Raw genomic sequence first — 17,084 nt, forward strand, 5'->3', positions numbered from 1 at the left:
TATCTTATGATTTGTAGCCATTGCAGGCTTTATATCCAATCCGTGGCGGAAATTTAAATGCGAGAAAATCGATACGTTATATAGCGGTAAACAAAGAGAAACTAATATATTTTATTTCTTTTAAGAGAATCCAACAGCTGATATGAAAATGAGACTTTTTATTCGATTCCATAAAAGTATGATTTTACTTAATCCTATATAAAAAAAAACAAAAGATGCTAATTTTCCCATCTGTTTGGATTCCAGATCGAAGGCCTTTATTTGGGACAAAAGTGGGATTTCTAATTGTCATCTCGATACAATATTTGGGACAAATTTGGCCACTTGAATCGGAATGCTATGCTGCATCTGGAAAAATCTTGGAAAATTTCTATGCGGAACCCGCTCACCATTTGCGCCATTTTCAAGGTAACGGTACGTATTGCTGCGCATACAGTTTTCATTCCTCGCACAATCGAGAGATTTTACGCGGTTTGCGTCACATTCCGATCGCGCGGAAGAATAAAATCGCGAATCGGCGAACGCGTCGCCTGTCATTAATTGCAACATTGAGAACGAGTTTCGCGCCAACATATAATGTATGCGCGTCGTAACGAGGCGGATGATTATTCGACGAGGCGATTCACGAAGGTGAACATTATAAGAATTATTGAAGAGAACGCACGTCGCCTCCGTCCGTGCTGAAAAACCGAATGCTCGATCCTCCTTCTTTCGATCAGAGAAATCGCGAATGTGACAGCTGAAAAGCTCTCGATCAGCTGATTACTATTTTTAATTAGAGATTGAAAGATGTGATTCTAATAAAAAAATACACACATGGACACGCTTTATCATGAAATAAAATTTTAATTGATTAAAAAAATAAAATTTTGATGAATTCTATTTTCTTGTAAATATTGTTCGATACTCTTGCCACTCTTCTTCCACTTCAACGATTTTAGGCAGGTAACTCGGAATGCGAGATTGACACACTTTCTTCCCATTCGTTCCGACGATTGTTGAATATTATGTATGAATGTTAAAATGCGCTCGAAGAACGCGCTTGCGAAGACGGGCGCGAAAAAATGTGGGACGCTCGAGACGGGGGTGGACAGAAGACGCTCAGTTGCTGTCCGCGGCCGGCACAATGGCCATTGAAAACAGAAAATAAGCGCCATTGTTCGGCGCTTTTCAGAATCGATATTTGCCAGTACAACATCGACGCGCGCGCGTATGTCGCGGGGAATGCGACGGCATGATTTGAAGCGCAGATTAAAAATAAAGGGGACACACACGTCGATGCGCGCGGGCCTGTGCTCGATCTAACTGCGCGTACGTGAACATCGCGACGCACCATGACAAAGATAAACCACGTGACGGTGCAGCACCGACGACGACGGGCGGGGAACAAAGGCAAACGCAAACGCACTGTGCCGCTTTTGTCTCTTTTTTTTTCGCCGGTAATTGGTAGCATTGCGTCTTCACGTGCGGCCCGCAAAAGTGTCGCTGATAACGATTGTTAAATATGTGAATGCGAGAACAATGAACGATTGAGCGGTTAGGTTCGTGTACCGCTTCCTTTGAAGAGACATTATGTTCGGACATAATATTCTTTATTTTATCGAGTACTAAGAGAATTCTCTTTAAAATTTATCGAATTAATTTGATTTTTATGAGAGAGAGAAAAAGAGAAAGAGCGATGCCTCTCTTTTCTCTTAAAAATAAATTAATAATTTTCTGAGCAATTGACAGTTGAATATTGACAGTTTTCACTTCTTGGAGAAACAGCTGGAAATTTATTTTCATAAAATATTTTGTCATTCTTAATTTACTTTTATCATCGGATATAACATTAGCAAAATTTTATATCTATTTTACACTATGAAAGTTACAAAGTTTAAAAGTTTGATGAGTTCCCTCTTTTGTCAGAAGCACACGTGCAATCTTCAAAACTACAAATATGACAAGAAACATTAACGACATTTCGAATAATTTCTTCGACATGAAACAACTGATTAAAGTGTGGTGCATCTTTTACGGTAATATGTCACATGTTCTGTCTTCTATCTGAGAAGCATATTTATGTTTGTTTGAGCCGCGGGTCTTTGTGCGAGTCCGATCCTGGTGGTACAGTTGGAGTAGCCGGCCTGTGTGTTTTCCGATGTAGAGCCAGCCACGTGGACGAGAAACAATTGTAGTTGTCAATCGTTCAACATGCGTTCGACATCCATTACGTCATACGTGCACGTTTTCCACTTGGATTGACCCAATGATGACACAGTTTGTTGACAGATGTGATTTGATTTGATGAATATTTTTGAAAATTCGGTAGCTTCTGCCTTACTTTACAACAACAAATTAATATCCACAAACTGAGCTTTAAGATGCTATTTCCAATGATTTTCAATAATTAAAAAGAGAAAACATCTCGCAAAGACGTGCAAATTATTATTGCTAACAATTAATAGTACTTCTGGAAAAATAATGTTATGTTTTACATAACATGCGCAATACATTAGTTTATTACAGTCCAGGAGAACAGCTAATCTCCACGGACGATTTAAACAGGCAAACTTGTAAATGAGTTGGGACGGCGTAATGTATAAAGTAATTATAAAGGGAGTCATTAATTATGTCCTAGTTAGTGTCTCGAGATGTCTCGCCTTCTCCATCGTCGGAGAATTATTCGCGAATCGCAACCGATACAGCCGTAAATTCGCGCGGATAAATCATCGAATCAGCGCCTTCAGGTCGCCTTATCGAAGGAGAGCATGATTTAACGTGGAATTAGATGCAACGACGGGCGGTCGCACGCGAATGTTGCATTATTATCGTCGCGGACACTATTATGTAGGCTGATGTGGAATTGGAGAGAAACGAATCGCATGTACGCAGCGCGCGACATCAATCGTGGGTGGCAATCGCGCGGACGATCTCGCCCTAAGTATCGTTTTTAATTGCACGACGTCATTTTTAGCGCGAGACGCGATTCTCCGCGAATCGAAATGAAACCGGCCGACACGCGAAACATCGCTCTGTGTCACTGTCGGGGCAGAAAAACGCAGTGGTGCAGTTTGCCAGAACGGTTTCAGATCCGCACACGTTATGTACTGTATACTTGAATGTCTGCTCTAAGTTGGCAGTGATGAATGTTGAATTTTGGACGTCCCGAAAAATTTTCTCAAGCGAACCGTCGCTCGAGATAAAGTTTAACTAAATTTCTTTAACGTGCAACGCGGATTTACGATATACTCAAAGTGGAATGATTGAAAAATTTATAACCGTTACGTCTGCGTATTTGTGTATCATATTGCTTTTTTTAACATTTAATTTATACAGGGTGTTTCTTAATAAGTGCGAAAAATTTTAGGAGATGATTTTTTGTCGAAAATTAAGGGGGTTTTTTTATATAAACATTAAAAAGTTCTAATAAAAATTGAATAGGGGTTGCTAGTTTCATTCCCTTATAACAATACGGGAGGCTGAAAAAAATATTAATAAATAACCTCTTTACTAGTAGAAAATATCCACCTAATTTCATTTCTTTAACTTGTTCCAAATTTGAGAAAAAAATAAAAACCTAATTTTTACCCCCATTTTTGGAGGAGGGTAACTCCACAGGGAGGGATGTAGGAGTATATTTTTATATGAAAGACCCCCCTTAATTTTCGACAAAGAATCATCTAAAATTTTTCGCGCTTATTAAGAAACACCCTGTATATGTATATTAAATTATATATATAAATTATATCATGAATATATCCTCGAATTTAAATATCAAAATTTCGGGAGCGAGGGTGGGATCGACAAACTAAGAGAAAAAGTTCTTTAGAGATTTGCTTGTTTTTGCTTCCTTTTAAAGAGAGTTGCAAAAAAAAAATGTTCTCATTTCTTTCACTTCTTTGTTACTTAATTATTACATTTATTTATTCATACTGTAATTTCGTTAATGAAGTTGTAATGTTGAAAATGTATAAACATAAACAAACTAAAGTAAACAGGGTACAATAATCCCGCGTTGTCGCGTATTTATTTACATTTCTCGAATTTTAGTTCAAGAGGATTTTATTAATATAATTAATTCTCTTTTCTTAATTCCATACTCTACAACTTTTGTCTCATGGTACTTTTGCATAAACTTAATTAGTGTTTTACATTTTTTAAAACTTTCTTGTCTATTTTTATGCGATTTTCTCCAAAATGAAACAAAAACCAATAAATTTTTAAAGAATTTTTTTCTAAGCTTATCGATCCTTCTGAGGTTTTGACATTTAAATTCAGGACATCTTGTGCATACATATATTTTACATGTTTGCTATTTTTATTTTGCATATATATTCATATTTTATCTAATCACTTTGCTAATCTGTCATTCTAATCTAACGACCTTTCAAAAAATTAATTATTTTACAAATCGATGAATGTATAAAAACATGCATACGCAAATAACTCGCAATGAGATAATTGCCACTTTTCCGTTTATATAACGTAGCATTAATTGTATTTATCAAATTTCGAGATAATTATTGACCAGTTATTTTGACTCGCGCAAAATTACACTTTGCAATAAATAACATTTCTACAAAAAGCATAGAATGAAAGAGAAAATTTACGAATAACATTATCATCATTAAAAACAAATAAAATCATATCCTCTTCTACACATCTATATTTTAGATTAAAAACAACTTTTTAAGAAATCAGAAACAAAAAATATAAAAAAGCAAGAGCAAAAGACACGATTGTCTGACTAACACAAGATTGCAACAAAAGTATTAATTGTCTCTCTCTCTCTCTCTTATATCGATTATAATTTTACCATTTTTGTTTTCGCCATTGGAAGCGCAAACGACGCAATGTCTTACGTTCACTCTTAAACACGGTCATTTATATTACTATCGCGCGAACGCATTGCCCCTCGTATAATTTCCGATTCGTTACACCGAGTTGTACGTCTACACAAAAAGGCGGGCAATATCGCTCATTCGATCGATCGATCGATCGTTGTCTTTCTCTTTTCCCTCCTCTTTCTCTCTCTCTCTCTCTTTTCGCGAACAGAATCGCATTCTCGTGGACGGATCGTCATCTCACGACGATGGCGGTGGCGGCTGTTGCATCGCTTGATACCGGAAGCGACGATGATCGCATTATTAATTAACGCGCGGTCTCATCACGGGTTACACGACCGGCTACAGAAACCATGTACCGAGCTCTAGTAGTGTACTCGGCATGATACCTGTACAGTAAGTTGCATGCGGTAAACGCGCAGAAGTACGCGTGCAGAAGTACGCGTTCGTTCGCGTCAGCTGACCCGCGATATTTATAGCACCTCATCGGTATGGTAATTGCGTGCGTATATATCGCAATTTTACAAACAAACTCTGTTTCTACTTGTTTTAATTAATTCTAGGATATTATTTATTCGCCGCGAACGCGAATCCCGATCCGTCAAACAAACATTGCGCGTGTGTTGGCCGTCAATTATCGACAAATATAATCGGGAAATATAACGGAAATATAATCGTGCAACGCACGATTCGCATCAATCTCGATTTTAAATATCCCGTACAAGTAACGGGTACATTCGACAAATCTCCCAAGGCAGCATTTTTTTCTTCCAAGCATTCGCTTCCTTTTGCCCCTTTATTGGACGGGGAGAGGGAGGTCTTCTCTTTTAAATTAGAACACGATGGAAACGCGAGATCTCGCCGTCTACGAGATTAATTTATTCACAGTAGGATATTGAAGTCGCGGACGAAAAATCCGATTGGCGATTCTGTCACCATCCCCCTCTCTCCTCTCGCGACTTTGCATTTTCCATCGTGACGCGAGGAGCGGTATTTTTGAATTTCCGTAACAGATGGTTTCCTTGGAACATCGCGAATGATCCGGCCAGGTCTGATCGATCGGCGCGAGCTTCGTCCTTGAAGTGATCGTCCCATCTCTCTCTCTCTCTCTCTCTCTTTCTATTTCCTTTGCGCTCGCGAGTGTCCCGAACGAGCGAATGAACGAGTGAGAGGCAGTGGGACCCTCTGCCAGGAAGGGACGGACGAATCATGACAACGAGAGTTAGAAGTTTCTTTGTCGCGCTAAAGTCATGTCTATATATATATATGTATGTACGTGTGTGTGTGTGTGACGGCATTCGGCGGTCTAGGCAAGATGGCGCGTTCCTCTCTCCGTCCCCCGTGAAGCAGATGGAGAGAGAGAGAGAGGAGCTAGAGGCAGAAGGGGGCCCGCGGGCCGGGCTGGACCGCGGGGGACCAGGGGGGGACGATTTCAGGCCGTTGGAGGCCGCCCGGTTCCCCGAGAGTCGCATTAGAGAATGCTCGAGGATTATTACTCGCGCTCTCGCGGCTGCGTGATCCTCCGGCATCCGCATAATAAATCCGTGCGCGTCTCGCAGGACGATTTCTAATGCGTATCCTCGTCCGTACCCTCGGCATTCCGCTGGATTTATCGACGTCGCGCCCCGTCATTTTTGCGACGCCGGCTCGAGAATATTGAAGTGTGACCGCGAAATATTCCAACTCTCTTCGCGAATATGGAGCCTTTCTCGATCCTATATCGTACATCGGTTTGAAATTCGGAGTAGAATCGCCTTTAGAATTTCGACGCTTTTTTTCTCACAAATTATTTTTGACAGCTGTACCAGCTGTATAGCTGTCAAAAATAATTTTGTAAATAAACGACATTAAAGAATTAATTACATTTTTTACATTTCGAAATTCTTGACGTTCTTCCGGATATTTTTAATATTTCTTCATTTTTTTGTATAAATTGAAAAGATATTCCATATAGATATTTTTTGATTAAATTTCTCGACTAAAATTAAATTTTTGCGCGAAAAAAAATCAATTTCTCTGTCGAAAACGTCATAGGTGGAAAATAAAAGCATACGCATTAAATAAAAGTATACATTTTAATTTACCTTGTATATACGTAATATTTTATGATTAAATTTTCATGAAGCAATATACCACTTAATATTCATATATATCTACGCGAATAAATATTTTATTTTTTTGCAAATCCGCAAGCCTATAATTCTCAGATAATTAAAAGATATATCCTTTCCCATTCTTAATCGGAAAATGATTATAATTCCGAGGTCTTAACACAACGGGCGTTTAAAGTTCATAGGTTCCCGCAACTAATTATAAAATAACTCCCTCCTGTAATCTAGTCAACGTGCTAAACGCACGTTATAACACCTTGAAGGACGATCGCTTGAGAAATTTAACGAATCGAATCAGGAAAGTGTATAAATGTAGCTGCACTTCTAGATCCAATGACGACAGGCTTCCTTTATCAAGGAGACACTGCTTTTGCATAAGTTCTACACAAACCTTTTTTTATCGCGATCAATTGTTAATTCAAAACCAAAGTTCATATTGACCGTCGTCAATAATAAATAATTGCGTCGTCAATAAGCTCGAGTTCTTTCAAATACGTAACGTATTAATTCGCATAATTTTGCAGAAAAAAGTGTTTTCCAATTAGCGAAATCCAGTTGTCAAAGTTTCTCGGTATCGTGTTTACTCGTTGCTTGATTTTTTTATAGCGAAATAATAAAAAAAGGAGTTGCGTAACAAGATTTCTGATGCACACAAGCAGTGTCCAAAACAATTCCTAAAATTATAAATTATGCAATCAAGATTGTGATCGACGCGACAAGCTGAATGATGTGGTGATTAAAGATACAAATGTACGTGCGCGAAGTGAATTGATAAATGCTTTGCAGAAAATATTACAAGAAAAATAATGAAACTTAATAAAAAATTATTCATATCGTGCATTGTTAGTCTAGGTTATAGCTTAGACGTAAGAAGTGATTGATGAAGAAAACTAAATTTTTTCACATTATATTATGATTAAGAATCTAAAGTTTGTGTGTATATGTGTGTTAAAATAAGTCAAGTAAATAATCGATTGTTTTGCGCTTCAGAAGCTCAATCGATTAATTATGTACAATTTTTAACACTTTGAATGATCAAAGTCCAGCATGCGAAAATTAAATAATATTGCATAATAAAAAAATATATTAATAATAAATTAATTATAATAGATTCTCCTCTACATACACAGTAAAAAATAAAATGTTAATCATAACATTTTTCACATGCCCCAGAAAGTTCACTCTAATTTTAAGTTAAAATAATTCATTCGTCGTATGTTACTTATTGACAAACTAACAGCGTTTTCGACTTGTCAGGTTCAATCGCTCCGGGGTAGTTTACTAGATGTTATTGACCAATCACAGCCATTCTTTTGAAGAATATAACCATATATTCTTTAGAAGAATGACTATGATTGGTCAATAACATCTAGTAAACTACCCCGGAGCGATTGAACTCGACAAGTCGAAAACGCTATAAAAATGTTAAATAATTGACACGATACTTTATTTATTTTTGTTATTGTGACTTTAAGTGTAATGTAAAAGTAACATACAAATTAATTAAAAATTACATGAAAAAATAGTTACAATAACTCGTAAGAATTGTTGTAGTCCATTAACATATAATAGTGATTATTTTAACTTAAATTATTTGTAATAGAAACATTTGATTTTAGTAAATTTGATTATTTTGTATGTCAAAGTTCAAGATTATTTAACTTTTCTTAGAATGTTAAACTGACTTTGAGACATGTTGATTGTTTAAAATGATTACGTTAAAAATACTCAAAGTAATATTCCATTTCTAAGAGACATATACAAAGTGTCAAGTTATGAAGTTGACATAAATGTAACACACGAAAACGTTATAAAAATAATAACATATAGGTTGTATGTTAATGTTACATTGAAGTACTATCAAAATGTGGTAACATGAGAAAATTTTAACATATGGACGCGCAATTACTGTGTAATAACGCAGGATATCGTAATTCTTCGATCGCAAGGAGGTCTTGGGAGTTTTCGCGGCCACAGGATGCCAATCTGTTCCGATCTGCCCGATGAAACGGAGACTAGGTCGAGTGGCGAATCACAACGTTACGAAGCGCTTCGAGAAATTGGACGCGCGGCCCCTCGAAGGGCATTTCGCAATGCGATTGCCGGGAAGATTGGCGCGGGATATTAGAAGCCGATGGAAAACCAGTCACTCAAAGGTCATTTTCTGCGATTTTATCGCAATCGGCGAGCACCTACTTTCGAGCCGCGGGAGAGAAAAGCGTAGCGCTTGCCTCTTTGACCCCGAGAGCGATGCACAACGCTACCATGTTATGATTGTATCAAGTATGCATGGCCAATAAGACCCTACGGTGGTTAATTGATCGTGATGCTTTATGGCAGAGTCGAGTTAAAATCGTCATTAAGACGACCGTAAAGCGACAGTGACGAAGTTATTCGCTACACGTTGTGTTACGGCAAATCTCCCATTTATGGATTTCGTTCCCGTAAGATAAAAGTTTGACGGGACGGCGATAAAATAAATTGAAAATAAACGACGTCAGCTGATCATTTACCGTTCGAATATTATTGCCGCTGTCTCGCGTTAGGTCGAGTCGCGCAGTTAATGATCGAGCGAAAAAGAGGAAAAAAAGGAAAGAAAAAGGCAAGAGGTTCTCGCGCAACCGTTGGAAGAGACACTTGATCGGCGCACATTTCGAGCCCCTCCCCGCGAGCTGCGCTAGACGATAATGCGTTTCAATGATCGCACGCGTATGCGTGCGCACGTCAGGAGCGGTTTGTGCCACTGACTGGCCGGTCCGTTTCTAGGACAGCCAGTTTTTCCACGTGATTTTCGCGGGCCCCGGTCTAACCTTCTTTCTTGCACCAGACCGGAGCGATGCAATCCCCGATCCCGGGGATACGTGACAGATCGACGGCCGCACCGACGACGACAATGACGATTTTTTTTTCTCCTCGCGTCGAGAAAGACGCCGAGACTGTCTTTCGCCTCTTCGTGTCCGCTGATCTCCCTGGGTTCCCCTTCGAATCTCCGTCACTCGTTTACGTAATTCAAGGTTTTTGCCGGAATGACGAAATCACGGAAATATGTATGTATGCACGTCGGGATGTATATGCATCCGGCTGCAACCTCCGTCAATTTCTCGTATACTGCGCTCCGATTTAATCATCAAATCGTCTGGCTTGGAGCAAAGAAAAAGTAGTAATCGTATTCAGTTCCTCGATTCTTCTGAGCAAGGATTCATCTCAAAACAGTAACAGTTGCGAATAACTTATTTATGGCCTATTTATTTATAGTCTTTTATACATTTTTTCAATTATTACATAATTATAATTGTTATATAATTATTATATAATTGTTATATAATTGTTATAGAATTATTATCGATATTATCTTTGATTTTTATAGGCATAATCCAAACAGACGTTCGATAAAATGCAATAATTAATAACTATTATCAATTTGCTCAACTTGATTATAGAGTAATAATTTATTCCACGTGACTCTAGGCTTAGATACGATCTAAATCTTAATTGCACTTTATTTAATAAGTAAACAGACCGAAAAAGAGGCTATTCTAATCTCGTTTATCTATTTTTTCAAAAGATTATTATAATTTTAAACACATTATATTTAATGTTTAAAAAATCTGTCTTATTATGCAACGTTACATCTGTTTTGTTAACTTTTCTTCATAAAAAAGCGAGAATAAGAATCTTGCAAATATTAAGCACCTATCTCGTTGCATCAGATTTTTCAATTTCCCAGTCGGACTGATATAATTTGTTTGTTTGAAGATGGCGGTGACTCGATCAGGCAGCGCGAATAGTCCAAGGTGAATGGAGCGCGAATGCGATAAAAAAGTGATTAAAATTGCAGGCGCTTAGGGTGGCAGCGCGAGCGAGTCGATTGCTTTTACGGTCAGCGGAAATGTGTTTTTCTTTTTCTTTTTTTTTCGCGAATTACCGTCGCGGACAAGAGAACGGCATCCGCGAAACGTTCCTTGAGCGGAATTCCTCCCGTTTTCGAAATTATCATAATGATAATCCTCTTGGACACTCGGCCGTTTCAAAGAGTCCCGTTTTATTTACATGCACACTTTCGCTTCGAAATGAGCGCATTATTCATCGACCACCTCCGCAAGCAAATATGTAGTTCAAAAAAATCCATTCCTTGCAACATTTACACAGCAGGCTCGATCAATGTTGCAGATTCTGATTATAAGAATGCCATGCATGCATGATAAATTATATATTATTATTAATTTCTTAAAAAATCCTTGAGAAAAAGTGTACAACTGCTCAACATCTCTGTTTGTTTTATGTTTATACATTTATATTCAAAGAAATTTATGCCAGTTTTATTTGTGACACACGATGCTGGTGGAAAATAAATTAAATACATTTGTTATTAAAATACCTCGCTATTTATAAAGTTGTTTTCCCCTCTTTCTCTCGAATGATAAAAAAACGAGACTGATAAAGACATTGAAAGTTGGATCAAATACAGGAGTCTCTTGATATCGCTCGGGGGGCGAATAAAAATTCGTGAGCAAGAATCAGCTTGTGCAGAGATTACTCCAATTAGAGGCTCATAAATTGAAACGAGCGACTGATATACACGGTGACCGATAACTGCGCGCTGCCTCTCGCCTTATCAGCGTCGAAAGACGGACCGCGATGCGGTTTCGGTGCATCCATTGTCGTCGTAGCGCGTATACCTGTGCATATATACGTGTATGCACGCTCGCGTGTGCAGGTATTTGGCACAAGGCCGACATTAGCATCTCTACCGGTATCCCCCCTACCATCCCGCGTCGTCGTCACGGCACAACTCTATCCGCAGAAACCTGTATTCCGGTTATCTCACTCTCGCGGGAACCGAGAGAGAGACCGGCGGCGTCCATATCGTGAGAAGGACCTCCTACTACCGGCGTCCGACGAGCATAGAAACCGTTTGGAAATAGGTACGGCGATTCGACGTTTCTTTTTCCTCTTTATCTCTCCCTGACCCCCCCCCCGCCCTCACCCCTCTTTTTTCGTTCTCGCCGGCGAACGCGCGAATTTCCTTCGTTTTGCGGCAAGAAGGCCGTTTGGTCCGCTCTCCGAATCCTTAATGCTCTCCTCGCTCCTTTCCGAAGGATCCGTATCGACGAGAGCACACATTGGCGAGTTTCCCTCCCCAGAAGGCGACGTGATTTTGCGTCGCGTAAGATTTTTAAAGGTGCTGAATCCATGATGTGCATTTACTAATTGAGACAATCGAAAAAGTCATCATTTCGTAACAGTTTCTCTTTCTCAAGTAAACATCTGAAAATGATATCGCTTTAGATAAGGGGAATTAGTCTTCTTATCTCGAGTATTAATTGCGTCCGATTAATTAAAACGTTATCGAGCAATTATATCGCACTGTCGAATTATGTACGCTGTACATTTGCTCAGTATTTCTTCGAAACTACGATAAGATATTTCTTTAAAAAAAAAAAAGAGAAAAAATATTGACACTCTCATCAACTCTCGTGCGATGAAAGCCGGTCAATCCGGCAAAGTGCATTTTCAATAAAAAACATTTGCAATTTCATTCGCCTTATGATGACGTTTCTTAGTGGGACAAGTAATCACGGGAAGAATGTGCATAACGTAAACTAAATTAACTAAATTATCGCGTGGAGGTTTTCGTTTGGAATAAGTTGAAACCACAAGTCTCTCTTCTCGTTTACTTTCCCCTAATCGAGGAATATCTAAGATAGTTTCGAATTTTTTTTGACTTGAATTTTCCAAAGGAATTTATAAAAATTCAAATTTTTCAACTCGAGGTGCAAAGTTGAAAAAAAAATTTTTTGAAAAAATTTTCCCCGCGAGATCGGGCGTGGATCGATTCATATACAGTGTTTCTAAATAAGTGCGAAAAATTTTGGGAGATGATTCTTTGTCAAAAATTAAGAGGGGTTTTTCATATAATTATATATCCCTGTGGAGTTACACTCCTCCAAAAATGGGGATAAAAATTAGTTTTTATTTTTTAGGTTTTTATTATAATTTTGTTTTTGTTCCTAACATTTACTCTAATTTTATTTTTATTTTAAAATTTAACTTCTCGTAATTCGAAATCTATGCTATTTAGCATCGTGCTGTGTACGATAACGTATTTTTTTTCTTGAAAAATACTAATTTATGAAAAAAATAAAAGAAATAAAAAAGTTTCCAAATAAATCAAACTTTTTAATGCATATTTTTAGATGATCATATTCCGGCCCATTAAAAAGTTGTAATAAAAAATTGAATAAGGGTTGCTAGTTTCATCCCCTTATAATAATACGGGAGGCTGAAAAAAATATCAATAAATAGCCTTTTTACTAGTAGAAAATATCCACCTAATTTCATTTCTTTAACTTATTCCAAATTTGAGAAAAAAATAAAAACCTAATTTTTACCCCCATTTTTGGAGGAGTATAACTCCACAGAGAGGGATGTAGGAGTATATCTTTATGTGAAAAACCCCCTTAATTTTCGACAAAGAATCATCTAAAATTTTTCGCACTTATTAAGAAACACCCTATATATCGGCGCACACATACAAGTATACGGCGGCAGGAAAGAAAGGGGGGAGCGGGGAAAAGGGATTAATTATGCAATTATCCGCGTGACACCGTAAAGTAGGTCTATACCAACGGGTTTCGTCATCGGTGCGCGCTAATAACACGCGGGACGGGATTTCGAAATCGGCGGTTTCGCAGCGTGAGACCGCTCGCAGTCAACGATCTACGGCATAGATAAGATCGAAAAGCTCGCGATCGAGTATCGAGCCGTCGCGAATCATTCGTCGAGCGTTTATTAAGCCATCGCCGAATCGCGGAAACGCCGATCACGTGGCAACGACTGCAAGTTTCGCTCGAGAATTTCCAGGTCGTCGCGGTATCGGATCGAGAGATTTCTCTCTCTCTCTCTCTCTCTCTCTCTCTCCCTCTCCCTCTCTTTCTCTCCTTTCCAGCTCATCGGCCGTACCGGAGGAATCCGCGTGTCCGATAAGTAATGGGGCAGCGAATGACACCTTAACCTGGATGACCGGTATATACGTTGAAAAACCGACTCGCTCGTCTGATTAGCTGGTAGATGCGAATTGACGAGATTCTAGTTCGCGTTTCACCCTCGGTGAAACAGCGAGCCGACCGAATGTGTAATGAGCGAATAGATTGCTCGTCTCTCTCTCTCCATCAACCTTTTTCTTTCTCTCTACCTATTTATATTTCTTAATCAAATAGATTGGTTTATTCATTTAGGACATAAATTCGTTTTTTTTAGAGGCGAAAGTAGTGGAAATATCGTGTACATTAAATGTGTACGAATGTGATATAAATAGTTGGAGTAGAGAAAATTAAAAAATATAGAGGGTAAAGTATTTGATAAATCTTTATCCTACTTTATTTGCGAAATGAGTGTTGCGTTAGTTTCTTTCAAATTTAATTTAGATAGCCGTTAATTTTTGCGCGAGAAAGGTACATTAACGGGATTATTTTATGCATTTCGGGAATAATTGGCATTTTCCCGGATTTTTGGTTAATAGCAAAGGGATATTGTATTTTTCGCGATTTAAATAAAATTATCTCCCTCTCGCGCAATTTTCGCTTTATATCCAAAAATGGTGTATAATGTAATTTAGAATAATAATTGAATCTTCATATAATGCCGGGGCACAGAGGATAATCCGATAAGTGTAGAATGAGATAAAAATCTCGATAAATCGATATATCTAAAGTTATACGCGGCGAGTTTCGCGAGGTAGATAGATGAAAAAAAAACCCCGTATTGCGAGAGCCCTCCGGTTTTGAAATTGAGGCGCAATCACGAAATTTGATCACGCGTAAAAATGTTATCGGTAATAAGAAGCGAACAATGCGACTGATAATAATGTATATATGGTATTACGTGATACATTTATTTACGTCGTTAAATATGTTTTTCATTAAAATTCGAGAGAGGGAATGGATGATTTTTAGCCAATTAGAGCCGCGCAAAATGTCCCGTGTTTCGCGTGTAAAACATATTATATTCCATAAATTTTAATATCATATAATATCAATGAATATTGTCTGGCCGTAAATTTTAACGGGCAACTCATACAACGCCCGCCCGTTTCTCGTTACGCTCTCGGAGTGAATTGATTGTAATTATTACGCGAGGCAGCGAATGCAAAACATCGCTTTGTTTCGTACCCGCTACCTGCTTATACTCTTTCCTCCCCCCTCCCCCCCGTCCCCCCCCCGGTGGTGGTTCCCACTATTCATATTTTCCTCTATTATATTAGGCAACCCACCCTCCCACTATCGCGGATTTGGTTTATTGGCATTGCTATACTAAACAATGCAAAGTTTAGCAAATAAAATGCACAAGTATTTAAACATAATGCGGGGGGGGGGGGGCTTTTCTAACGGTGCGTTATTATTTTACATTATTTTGCATTATTTTACATACCCTATTCACTGAACGATAAACTTCAACATTACGAAAATACATTAATTACTATTATGCCGAATATTTCCATCTTAAATCGGCCGCAGCGTTTCGCTTAATCATCATAAATATTTCATCGCAATTGCGTGCGTTTGATGAAGTTTATCAAATTGAAAAATATCTCGCCAACAGATTTTTTTTTATTAGCACTGGTTATAGGTAATTTCGACAGAGATATATAAATTTACCGTGCGCGCGACTCTCGATACGTGCAAAACAGGAATCGCATTACCGGCGAATAAAATTGCAGCTCTATTAAAAATATGTATGTGCAAGATGATGAAAAAATAAATAGGCGTACGTGCGATTTATAACGAAAGGACGAAATACAGAGATGAGTATACCAAAAAAAAAAAAAGACTTGGAAGATGTCTTGTTAATGTACGTTAAATCTGAGCGATTAGAGAGCGCGGGAGGCGAATCTATCAAAAACGAAAGAGAAGAAAAAAAAAAGAAAAAAATTTCCAACAATCGCGCGAGCAATTGCGAGGAACGCGCGCGACATGTAACGAAACGGATACGTCGCTGCGAAACGAGCATAATATCGGTCTCCGTTATCGTCGGATGCACTTTGGGCTCGCAATTCGGTGCCCCCCTCCCCCCTGCCCCTTCGCCGATCACTCCCCACCGTGCCCCTCGCCCTCCCTCCCCTCCCTGCTCGCTACAAAGAGTTCGTTTACCCCGTTTATACGTGCGCGCGAGGCCGCTCGCTATCGGTCGATTCAGGCACGACATTCGACGAGTGTCGCGAAACGAGAGCGAACGACGCTGATAAAGCTGAATTTAAGACACGCGTCCGGGGACACACACAGTCCTCCGGACAAACAAACGAACCGCCGCCAACAATTGCGAGCGTCTAGACGCTCGTCGCAAAAATACCTACCCCATATGCTTGTGTCCGACCCGGACGATGCTTTACATGCGGCACGTTGTTGCATCTATTGTCGCAGATGCGCGAACGAGGGAAGAAGGAGGTGATGTGATGGTCAATAAGATTGCGAGAATCCCGCTTGGCGCATTCATTAATCGACGTTACGTGTGTGTTGAATGAATGTCCTGAAGGGAAGGCATGTAAAGGGATGTTTGACTCTTGCGTGAATTATGTTAGTATAATTAATATCAATCGTCTTTGAGAATTGAATAGAAATCGATAAACTTTCTTTGAAGATACTATCTGATAGAAGGTACGCAGGTATAAAATTTAGATAATTTTGTAAATACAATTATTGACAGATGCAGGTGATACATGTATCTCGCGTCGAAATTTTACTTCCATTTTTAACTTTAATTTGTAAAGGGATATTTTCTTGCGTGAATTATGTTAGTATAATTAATATCAATCGTCTTTGAGAATTGAATAGAAATCGATAAACTTTCTTTGGAGATACTATATGATAGAAGGTACGCAGGTATAAAATTTAGATAATTTTGTAAATACAATTATTGACAGATGCAGGTGACACATGTATCTCGCGTCGAAATTTTACTTCCATTTTTAACTTTAATTTGTAAAGGGATATTTTCTTGCGTGAATTATGTTAGTATAATTAATATCAATCGTCTTTGAGAATTGAATAGAAATCGATAAACTTTCTTTGGAGATACTATCTGATAGAAGGTACGCAGGTATAAAATTTAGATAATTTTGTAAATACAATTATTGACAGATGCAGGTGAC

General features: G+C 38.5%; 2 long non-coding RNA genes across 14 annotated transcripts in view; one reads left to right on the forward strand and one right to left on the reverse strand.

Annotated features, from left to right (window-relative positions):
- LOC145974398 (uncharacterized) overlaps positions 1–17,084 on the forward strand; it is a 203,879-nt gene that overhangs the window by 181,113 nt on the left and 5,682 nt on the right. For 8 of the 9 annotated variants that reach the window (XR_014439666.1, XR_014439664.1, XR_014439663.1 and 5 more), the window contains one exon: positions 247–414. This is a non-coding gene — a long non-coding RNA (uncharacterized LOC145974398). The remainder of the gene's footprint in view (positions 1–246; positions 415–17,084) is intronic. The other variant, XR_014439661.1, reaches the window with a different exon arrangement.
- LOC145974447 (uncharacterized) overlaps positions 1–17,084 on the reverse strand; it is a 112,891-nt gene that overhangs the window by 63,055 nt on the left and 32,752 nt on the right. The gene's annotated exons all lie outside the window — the stretch shown is intronic.

This window comes from Camponotus vicinus, unplaced genomic scaffold (assembly GCF_025532165.1).
Source record: "Camponotus vicinus isolate PSW18456_S1 unplaced genomic scaffold, iyCamVici1.0 SCAF_1, whole genome shotgun sequence".
Classification (NCBI taxonomy): Eukaryota; Metazoa; Arthropoda; class Insecta; order Hymenoptera; family Formicidae; genus Camponotus; species Camponotus vicinus.